Source organism: Periplaneta americana, chromosome 15 (genome assembly GCF_040183065.1).
Source record: "Periplaneta americana isolate PAMFEO1 chromosome 15, P.americana_PAMFEO1_priV1, whole genome shotgun sequence".
Taxonomy (NCBI): domain Eukaryota; kingdom Metazoa; phylum Arthropoda; class Insecta; order Blattodea; family Blattidae; genus Periplaneta; species Periplaneta americana.
The window spans coordinates 46,662,056-46,674,371 of record NC_091131.1 but is presented as its reverse complement, the minus strand read 5'-3'; the positions used below and the strand labels follow the sequence as shown (position 1 = coordinate 46,674,371).

The 12,316-nt window shown below is 35.8% G+C and overlaps 1 long non-coding RNA gene across 2 annotated transcripts in view; it reads left to right on the top strand.

Annotated features, from left to right (window-relative positions):
• Nucleotides 1-12,316, top strand: part of LOC138714848 (uncharacterized) — a 63,942-nt gene that overhangs the window by 50,055 nt on the left and 1,571 nt on the right. For both annotated transcript variants that reach the window (XR_011336096.1, XR_011336095.1), the window contains exon 2: nt 2,683-2,767. This is a non-coding gene — a long non-coding RNA (uncharacterized lncRNA). The remainder of the gene's footprint in view (nt 1-2,682; nt 2,768-12,316) is intronic.

Genomic DNA, 12,316 nt, shown 5'->3' with positions numbered 1-12,316 from the left:
TATTATTATTATTTATATTATTATTATTATTATTATTATTATTATTATTATTATTATTATTATTATTATTATTATTATTATTGTGTCAGGTGTTGTATATGAGCAATGAACAAAATTCTGCTATCACACAAACAAAAACTTCTATAGGAAAATGATATCTGACCTGAATTTGTAGGTCTAGAAGAGCAAGATTGTTTGATCTCTGCATTAGATACGCCGCTGCCTGATAAAATTAAAATTTAAAGTGAATTATTATGTAGTGTAGATGGATCCCTCATGTTAATTTACGTTGTGCATGGTTGTGTTGGCTCATTTAATTTGTCACGGCAGAGTGGGATGTTCGACACCTAGCGCACATAATCACAACTGACAGCTGCTCGAACACAATCCTGTGATATGCATTCAATAAGCTTCGGAACCCCGTCCTAGGAGCAATTATAAAGCCCTGGATACGTAAGGACCATTTATTTTATTTCGGCCTTTATCACCCGTATCTTGATCTTTGAAATGCTTCTTAAATCCCTAATTAATGGTGACAAGCAATTTTAGAAGCAGATAATACAAAAACTTCCAGAATGACAACATACAAAGCAGCTGTTGACTTAGAAACTGTCGTATGTTATGCAGAGGTGTATTTCACAAAAGATTGGACTAATAAATTACAAGTGAATTGTCTTACAACACAAATAAAAAATGAAGAAAATGGAGGAAGTCTTAGGGAAGTATTTAATATCTGATTCCTTTTCCGATGATCACTTTATTTTGTCCAATATGTGGAAAGAAACTTCATAGCCCATGACGAGCGTTTAATGTAAATACCCCTTTGCTTCTGACCCCCTCAATTGTGCCAAAACTTTTCAAAGTTCTAATGTGATCTTTATGTGGTTTCTTATGATAATTGGAGATGGGAACGATATATCGGTTTTTACGAAATACCGATATTTTCGTTTCGATATAGCGATATATCGGTATCGAAATTTTGATTCACTATATCGTATAATATATCGGTTTTCTCATAACTTTATCTTTTTTTTTTTTTTTTTTTTTTTGGAATTATTATCATTATCAACAACAACAAAATCCATATTAAACAACTCCGATAATTCCCGAGAGATGGCGGTAATGAAACTTACATAATTGTGCAACCTCACTCAATACCTTGTTCTAATTGGCTGGACTGCAATTCTAATTCAAACTAATATGCAGCACCAAATTCAAAATGCAGCGTTTGCGAACGTGAGACAGACGGGAGGTTTATCTACTACTATTTTGATATTGTTATTAATGTTCTCCAAGGCAGGAACAATTCCCACCCTGAAAGGGAATCCTCCGACCTCAAAATGGGTATCAAAACTTTTATTTCTATATTCTGAAATGGAAAGAGAAACAAGGATTTAATACCGATGTGACATTTGTTTACGGCTATGATTTCTATACACAACCCTAGATCATATATGTAACAGAACTCCTCGCTACCTTAAAATCGGCAGCACTTTGAAGAGAACAACCGCCAGGATCGCCACCCGTCCGCCGTAAACGAACACGAGATGGCAGCACAGTCGCTAATGCAATTCAAATGGGAATTATGACGTGACTCCTTATGTAACAACTAGATGGCAGCGTAGTAAACCTGACAAAAGCTGTTAACCTCAAAGCCTATAAGCCAGACATATCTGTTACATATATGATCTAGGACACAACCTAGTACTGACATTCTGTTTTCTTATTATAATTATCTTTATAGTGCACAAAAATTCTATTCCTATAATCGTCACCATTGTTGTTTGGAATGTTGGAGTGTAACAATAACTTGCAATGGAAACTTACTATAGAAGGATTGTATCAAATCAACTGTGAAGTTTGTTAGAACCTGTAACATTCTAAGTACTGCTTACTTACATTTAAAACAATTATGACGTTGTTAGGTAGAAAAAGAGCATTATATCTGTTCCAGGTTGAATCCTATATACAATTAGAATAACTGAATCGTGTTCCAATATAAAATGCTCAATCATGTAGAGTTCATTTAACTCTTTCCCACTATACCATTTAAGCTCACCTTACCTCACCATAATTTTGATTTAGGTTAGGACCTACATCATATGGTATTGAAAATGTATTGTAGGGTAAATTAGGGTCTGTTGGACAGTCGGACATGTTGGACACTTTGTACTTTAATGTGTTACCTCACCACTTGTGGGCACCACATTCTGCTAGAAGTCAATGACGGAAGTAGCCCTACTCGTGGCTATTTACGTCATTGACTTCTAGCAGAATGTGGTGCCCACAAGTGGCGAGGTAACACGTTAAAGTACAAAGTGTCCAACATGCCCGACTGTCCAACTGACCCTAATTTACCCTATATTGTTACAATTTTGTATTTATGCTTTTGGCTGTTATGATGTTAATTTCAGTGGTAAAAAGGAATATTAAAATTTAAGTAATTTTATTGTAATACAGTAAATGCACACCTGAAAATGCAATTTGCTTACGGAATAGCGATATATCGTTAATCGTTCGATATATCGATATATTTTCTGCAATGTATATCAATTATCAAAATTAGGTTTGCAATATATTGCAATATCAATATATCGGTATTTAATTTATTTCTTCCATTACTAATGATGATTTTCATTCCATATTTTCTTACTATTAAATAGATTGTGTTTCTTTTCGCAGATTATCTTCCAAGTCACCTACTACAACTTGGTCATCTGCATACAAAAGCGCTGAGAAAGTTTGCTGAGATACTCTACTTTTTAAGGTTCGTGTTCGTCCATTCACATACTATCTTATAAGTTAAATAGTAGTGGTGATAGACTGCACCCTTGTCTTAAACTGTTGTAGTTGCGTTACAGTTGCGGGCGGTAGCGCCACTTCACGATTAGGATGTAAAACAACGGTCACTATTTATGATCCCATTATGTAGGCCTACGATATTGAATAAATCTAAGTGGATATTGGTAATTTGTTTTGTACAGATTCATGCAAAATATATATTTATGCATTGTGATTGCTTCTAATATTACTTCATATTTATGAACAAGTATATGTTCACAAAATTGTTTTTATTGAAATTTTACACCATGGTTACAAATTATTGTATCATTTCAGAAGGCTATATTTTTTTACCAATATTCATCATAAATACATAATCTTATCACTATTTGAAAGAGGACAGTTTCAAGTTTTATACTGAACTTAAATGCACTCGATGTGAGGCCCACATGTAATACGACAGACGTCCAGGCGGTGGTCCCATTCTTGTCAAACTCTCTCAGCCATGTCTTGTGTGACGTTCCTGATTGCTGCGTTAATGCGCCTTCTCAATTCTGCCACCCAACGTCGCTGGAAGAGGAGGTATGTAAACATTGTCCTTGATGATACCCCATATCCCACAGAAAGAAACTGAAATCCAGTGAACAGGGTGACCATGTGCAGAAGGTGTTGTCTGAGTCCGCTGTACGACCAATCCATCGGCCTGTAGATGTTGATTTAGGTACCTCCGAACCTCCTTATGCCAATGTGGAGGGGCTTCGTCTTGTTGGAAAATGAACCCCTGTTCCTCCTCGTCCGTGTGTTGTGGCATTAGCCAGTTTGTAATTACGGAGTATAAAGTTGATAGAATTATTCAAATGTGTTGGTGATGTACAATAATTAAAATGCAGGCCTATCAGTAACTTGTAATAATGAAATTATAAGTGTACAGCTTGCTGAATAACTAATAGTATTGCTATAGCAGATCGTGATTAGGAATTCCAAATTATATCGTATTATAGATATTCGCCCATCTGTAACAAGAGGTCTTGTGTCTAATGGAACTAAAATCTTGAGAAGGATGCTCAGGAATGGATATGCTATTCCGTATGGCTTTAACGTATTTGTGGTGAGAAACGATTTCTGAGAGTACTCTTATGACTTCGTCTATAGTAAAGTAAAGTGTTCGCAGAAAAATACAGTGTTCCCAGTTTTCTTAAACGACTAGAATTATGTTAATTTAAAAAAGTAATTCACGTAGTTATCTTTATGTTTTAATTTTTTTTTTTTCCATTGTAAATGTAGTTCTATAGGCTACGTGTTACGAAAAAGTATTGGTTTTACTTTATTTCCTTAATTCATAAGGGAATATTAGTTTTGAAATATTGTTCTATACCCAGGTAAATATATCTTTCAGACTTAAAGTTTTTCTCTAAGAAGTTTTAGGTTGGGGGCATGATTATGTAAATAATCAATTTCTGTGACAAAAAACTTTCCCGTGACATACGTAAAACGTAGTTGTACTAAGTTATAAAATTAATGTAATGGAAATAGTATCATGCTGAAATTTGTTGCGACCTATCGTGATTAAATCATATTCTGTAGTTCCCTTATTTCCAAACTAATTTCGTCGTAAAAATGCTATTTCTCATGTGCATCTACTTTCAAACTAATTTCGTGGTAAAAATGCTATTTCTCATGTGCATCTACTAACTATAAACTAAATACATTAACACTGTAACCACACAAAGGACCAGGGCCGACCTTTGCACCTGCCCTCTAGCAATCAACTACGTAACTACCAGACAGGATAGGGGCGCTGCATAACCAGTGCTATGAGTTTCCACGGGCTTTATTTATAGTCGGCTTGTCTATTATACGAATTCGCTACAAATCGCGGTTCTCTAGTTTTGCTGAGTGAATCTCTTTCCAGAGCATATTTTACTTGTGTTGCGCGATAGCCTATGGAGGACGAAGACCTACCAGCCGACTAATAAAAAAAAAGGTAAAGGTATCCCCGTCACACGCCATGACACTTGGGGGCATGGAGGTAGAGCCCCATGCTTTCCATGACCTCGGCACTAGAATGAGGTGGTGTGGTCGGCACCACGCTCTGACCGCCTTTCACCCGGTACTCAATTTTATAGGAGGCTGAGTGAACCTCGGGGCCGTTATGGAAGTTTGGCAACGAGAAAAATCCCGTCACCAAATAATAATAATAATAATAATAATAATAATAATAATAATATTTATTTATTCTGGCGAAGTTAAGGCCATCAGGCCTTCTCTTCTACTTAGCCAGAAACAAAAGAAGCTGATACAATTTGCAGTATACACCCTTGAATTGGGAAAATGAAACTGATTTTTCTACTGGTGTCAAACGGAGAGAAGGAGCAATCTTGGATTCAAACGATCTCTATAACAAACACTCCAAATGGATTCAGAACATCTCAAAATCTGTGTTTCAGTGGCTGACCATGATAATATTTTTGAAAAATATTGGAGTGTAAGAGGTCAAATTACTTTATTGTCAAAAGCCTGGCATTACAAAACAACAACACTCCTCCGATCTAACAGGACCTCACCATCACCTATTTTCTCTCATACTGACTGCCAGACCCAGAGAAAGTTAAATCCCTTGCATATGAGCTGGGTAAGTCCAACTGTCGTGGTTTTGTTCACCAGCCGACTAATGCAGAGGCGAAATATCATCCAACTAGTACGTGGTGTGTCACTCACTTTTCCAGTAAAATGTCTGAAATATTTTTTGCAAGACCAGTAGCATATTTATAAGAACATTACGCATTAGTTTTCCTATATATTTACTACAAAAAAGGGGAAAAAATTATATCTGCTGCGTACCTAAAATAGAAATTTTCCATTGCCACTATAATATAAATATTTCATTTTTTATTTCAAAAAGTATTCCTTTAATCAATAAACCCATACGCTTTGCCGTAATGACAGAGAGGGCAAGAGAGGCGGAGGGGTGGCTGGTTATATTAGATCCGATTTGCGACCTAAAATTATTCATCATTCTCCAAGCCAGTACTCTGCCAAACCCGAGTTCATGTTCATTGAAATTTGCACCTTATTTACAAAATGTCTAGTGTGTGTCGTATATAAACCCCCACATATATATGACGTAGATGATTTCGAAACCGCCTTACTAAACGTAACGCCGCAATATGAGAACGTTATAATCATGGGTGACTTCAATTCAAACTTACTTGACTTACATTCTAGTACGACTAAAAGACTTAAATCATTCTTTCAGTGCCTTGATATGGTAATCCTACCCCTAGCTCCCACACATCACACGGAAGGTACAGACACATTACTGGACTTGATAATTACTAACAATGCCGACAAAGTACTGACGCATGGACAGTTGCCTGCACCAGGACTATCAGGGCATGATATCATTTATCTATCGTTTAATCTGCAGTGTCCTAAATCGACTCCTAGAGTAATTACTTACAGGGATATCAAAAGAATAGATGATATTGCACTGAAAGAAGACGCTGCGCAACTTCCATGGCACATGATCTGGACATTACGAACTGTAGACGAGAAAGTAGACTTATTCAATACGTTAATACTTCAACTGTATGACAAACACGCACCATTAAAGACCAAACGTACCAGAAAGACCCCAGCCCCTTGGATGACGACTGAAATACGTAGCCTGATGTCCGAACGCGACTTAGCTTATAGAAAATACACCCGCAACAAAAACGACGAATATTTTAACTCCTATAAACACCTAAGAAATAGAACGACTCAACTAATAAGAAACGCTAAACTGAAATACTCCTACAAACTTATAGAACCCAACACAACCCCTTCCGAATTATGGAAAAATCTGAAGGTTATTGGACTTGGAAGGGCTAGTGAACAAGCAGACATTCCCATCCCACTTGACCGATTGAACGAACACTTTGTAAAGGACCCGACCTTAAACGACACAACGAAACAAGACACAGTTTTGCCTGACTCAGCTCCCCCAACTCGAGACAAATTCTATTTTACCGACGTCACTCCCATTGACGTAATGAAAGCCATCCGACGCATCAAGACAAAAGCCCAAGGGCCAGACAACATTAGCATATTCCTCATACAGAAAATACAAGACATAGTAATACCTACAATTGCACACATATTCAATAGTTCCTTAATCACTTCAACTTTCCCTAAAATATGGAAGCAAGCTTTCGTTCTTCCTCTTCCAAAAGTCAAAGTTCCCACCGACCCGAACGACTATAGACCAATCAGTATCCTGCCAGCCATATCAAAAGCACTGGAAAGAATCGTACACAGACAAATTACTAACTACATGAACGAACACAAACTATTCGACAAGTATCAGTCAGGTTTCAGAGCTGGACACAACACAAGCACTGCTCTACTTAAAGTGACAGAAGACATTCGTGAAGCAATCGACTCTAATAAAGTAACAATACTAACACTTCTTGACCTTAGCAAAGCTTTCAACTCTGTAAATTTCGACCTGCTCACCCATAAATTGAGAAATCTGCATTTGTCAGAGACTGCTGTGAGTTGGTTCGAATCCTACTTACGGGAAAGACAACAATGTGTTGTATCCGGGAATCGAAGCTCTTCCTGGCTTAACATAACATCAGGTATACCACAGGGTTCGGTACTCGGACCATTGTTGTTCACAATATATGTCAGTGATATTACATCTCATGTAAGGCATTGTAACTATCACTTGTATGCTGACGACCTTCAATGCTACATCTCTTCCCGCTTAGATCGAATAAATGACGCTATAGATAAATTGAACGAAGACATTGACTCGATTGTGACATGGACAAAGAAATTCCATCTTAATATCAATCCTGGAAAGACACAAGCAATCATATTAGGACACAAACGGCAAACCGACGCTGTAAAGCACCTCGACATTTCCCCCGTTAAAGTAAGTACAGTGCATATCCCTTTCAGTTCTTCGGTAAAAAATCTTGGCATTCACATGGATAATAATCTCAACTGGGACATGCAAATCACAGAAACCTGCAGAAAAGTATATTCTATTATTCATGTGCTAAAAAGGATAAATGTTCATCTTCCCTCTTGCTTAAAAAAGTCCCTTGTGCAGACCCTTGTATTTCCCTATTTTGACTATGCTGACATTTTACTGACTGACCTTTCCAGCGACAACAAAATGAAACTTCAACGTGCTCATAATTTGTGTGTACGTTTTGTAAGCAATGTTCGTAAATATGATCATATTACCCCATCCCTGGAAGCAATAGGTTGGCTTAAACTAGATAAGAAAAGAAATTTACATTCACTTCTCTTTCTCTTCGAAATCTTGAACTCTTCTATTCCTTCGTACCTGTCGTCTCGCTTCACTTACCTTTCTTCCCACCACAATCTGAACACACGCTCTCGCCATGAAACAATACTAACAATACCATCCCATCGCACCTCTTCATACTCATCCTCTTTCACAATAGCCCTGCCAAGACTCTGGAACTCGCTACCTGCTAGCATCAGGGACTGTCGAAATAAAATTCAATTCAAACGCAAACTTACTAGGCACTTGGTCAGTAATTGAGACTCGTTCAGACATGGTTTCTTGTAAATAGTTCTTTTAATCTACCACAAAATATCTCAATATCCGGTAATTTCATCACTATAGAATTTTGTTATTGTAGGTTTAATTTGTAATTTAGTAAATACAAAAATATTCTTTGTTCTTAACTTCTATGATAAAATGTCTAGCTTTCATTAATCAGGTATTCTTATTTAATTTTTATTGTAATTGTAATTGTAAATTTAATATTAATTGTAATCTTATTGTTCATGTTATAGTTGTAATCCCCTGGTAGAGGGGCAGAGAAGGCCTGACGGCCTTATCTCTACCAGGTTAAATAAATAAATCTAATCTAATCTAATCTATTTTGCTAACCACAGTAGTCCTATATAGAACATGTAGTAAAAATGTCATGTTCCTAGCATCAAAATTAGGCCTATAAGAACTTTAACACTTCGAACCTGACGAAATGTGCTGAAAAAAGTGTGAGAAAACAGCTTGTAAAATTTGCATGGAATTAAAATACAAGATCGCAGCCATTTATATATTGTGTAATTCAGGGCTGGGCATATTACGTGATTCTGAGAAATGAGCGCTGTGTGCTTTAAAGAGCGCGTCTTGCGAGCGCTGTGACGTAAGCATACTGTACGTCATTCAATGTCGGTGCACTGGTGACTTTGCAGTATGATGACGAACTTTGAAGACGGAGCTTCCGCTCATACACTAAAGCGGGCAGCTACTCCCAATGCTTTTAATGTATGGAGGAGGAGTTCTTTTTGGTAGAGAGCAGTGGATTAGCAAAGTGTTTAATTTGGCATAAAACACTCCAACTGATTAAGAAGTTCAATGTCCAACGACATTATTCTTTACAACATGCTACTGAATATGACAAATATGTTGGTAATGAACGCCTTAAATTAATACAACTTAAAGAGTAGAGTATCTAGTATCTATCTATCTATCTATTTGATATTTACATTGCATTATAAGTTATTATACATTTAGTAATATATAATTTTAAATTATACAAGTATTATGATATATCATAGTATAGTATATTACAGTTCATGATATATCATATATCGTATTATATATCATGAACTGTAATATACTATACTATACTATACTATACTATACTATACTATACTATACTATACTATACTATACTATACTATACTATACTATACTATACTATAATGTACAATACTATGATATATCATATATCATATTATATATCATGACCTGTAATATACTATACTATGATACATCATAATACTTGTATAATTTAAAATTATATATTACTAAATGTACTATAATAACTTATAATTCAATATAAATATCGAATAGATACTCTAATATAATGTACCCGAGAAACATTTTTTAAGTTGTATTAATTTATGGTCATATCATATATCATATATACCATATCATATCACATCATATCATACCATATATTATATTATATTATGTTATATTATATTATATTATATTATGTTATATTATATTATATTATATTATATTATATTATATTATATTATATTATATTATATTATATTATATTATATTATATTATATTATATTATATTATATTATATTATATTATATTATATTATATTATATTATATTATATTATATTATATTATATTATATTATATTATATTATATTATATATTAACAGGATGGCAATAATGCACTTAGTGAATAGGCCATGAGAATTAGCTACAAAATTTTCCACGACATTGCAAAGGAATTGAAAACATTCAACGAAGGTGAATTCATCAAGCGATGTTTAATTATATTGGCAGATGAACTCTGTCCACAGCAAGTAGGGGAAGTGGAAGCCATCCGCCTGTATTGTAGAACCGTGGTGAGGAGATTGCATTATGTGCGTATGGGTTATGTAAATAAGCCTAATGATTTGTGTGTGCATAGAGCGAAGTTTATTCAATTAAATTAATAAGAATATTATAAAGTCTGTAATGTACAATGGATTGATGTAATATCCTTATAAACTGTTATGTACTGACAGACTGACTGACTAGAACAACCGTGGCTCTTGTTATATTAATGCAGGGAAGGTAGCTGTAATGCGAGTCCGCCACTGCGTGAGCGTTCTGCTCTGGCTTGGAATTGAAGTGCCTTGCGGAGCGAGAGCAGCTCTGGCAGACGAAATGGAGCCGCTCTCATGCCCGGCCCTGCTGTAATTGTTGTGCTTCCGAGCGTCGCAAAGCATTGAAACTTCTCAACATATAAATAAGAGATTGCTCATTATTTTACGAGAAAACGAAAATGCGATTTTTTACTGAAAATAACAAAAATTTCACTCATCTCCTCCTTTAAGCAAAACGAGATCTTACTTCCAGTACGACCCTGGTGATATATGACTGTACTATCTTACGAATCTGGCGTTAGCGGCTTCTTGAGTACTTCTCTCTGGTTGTTTTGGGCGTGGTAGATGCTGTGGTAGATTCTACATTAGTTTCTCGCTGTTTTATGCATCTGTGATGCTTTGAGATAATAATACACCCCCGTTTGACCCTCAGGGATTTAGACCGCAGCCTCCGGCGCGGAAAGCCGACGGTACATATTCGTTTGATTAACCGTGCGCCTTGTTCCAATATAGAGAAAGTGAAAACGTAGCCAGCTCGGTTATCCTCATTTAATCTATAAATGTATCCACTCTATTCCCATGGATCACAGCCTGGAAATAAAGGGACATCATCGATGTGAATTCACTCAAACAATAGCCCATATAAATGCCGCTAATCTTTATTATACACATTAACCTGCATACGTATGGTATTACACATGAACGAACGCTATATTATTACGGTTAATGAAGGGTATTATACTGCGCAATCCGGGCGTAAATTATCTGCGAACAAGGATTACAAGGAAGTTCTTACGCCTGTGATAAGTATAAAGTTTGGTCTCTAATTCAGCGTGGCTTTGTTGGAATAATAAAAGCTTTAACTTGTTTCCCTTATTCGGCTCTTCTGCCTACGTTTTACCACTTTAAATAATTGTCAATAACCCACTATTTCGCCCGCAATGTGAGTTTATGTGGTTTTTGCGGTATAACAGCAGAGATCGTCGTTTTAACGCGGGTTACAGATATTGATTACGTAGTACTGTAGATAGAACTCTGAAATCATGAGTCCATTGTGTTATACAGTTGCGTCTAGGTTTTTATTAGTTTTGTTCTTGAAAAGAATATCAATTTTATAACTCAGTAAATGATGAGATTCTAAGATTTTGAAATAATCACGCTATTCAACAGCGCTTTCTTCCTATATGTTATGCAATCCCGCACGTTTATAGTCGATTTCGTAAACACAGTACCATAACCAAAACAGAAATTCAAAAGGCAATATTATGCATTACAAAGAACACATCACAGCCATAACAAAATTACAAAACACCTCCACATATGCAGAACACATCACAAATGCCAACCACACCTACAGAGACATCAACACAGACATGGAAATACTGCACATCCAACCAAAAAGCCAGAAACACAACACAATAGAACAATATGAAATGTACAGACACACGAAAACACACCCCAACGATATTCTCAACACACAACTCAATTTCAAAACACATACACTCTTTGACTCTACACTACGAACACACCCACACAGGAAACAAGAGGCGCCAAGACCAACAACGACCAGTTCCGAAGATGACCGAAAATAGGTCGAAACATGTTAACAAGGTACGTTAATATTTAACACAAAGTTCTCATCATATATATTCCGAAGCAATATTATGGCTGAACGACAAACTCAATTGAATGTGTACAACCAATAATTTTGTATCATGCTGTTATTTTAATACGCGTGTTATAATGTTCGAACCACGGGATATTCTATTATTTCAATTATGTTTATCCTCAATATTTCAGAAAATTCAGATGTCATAAATTTCAGCTTTGATTAATATAAGATTCGTTAAGTTGAAACAACAAAGTCCAGCAATAAAGAATAG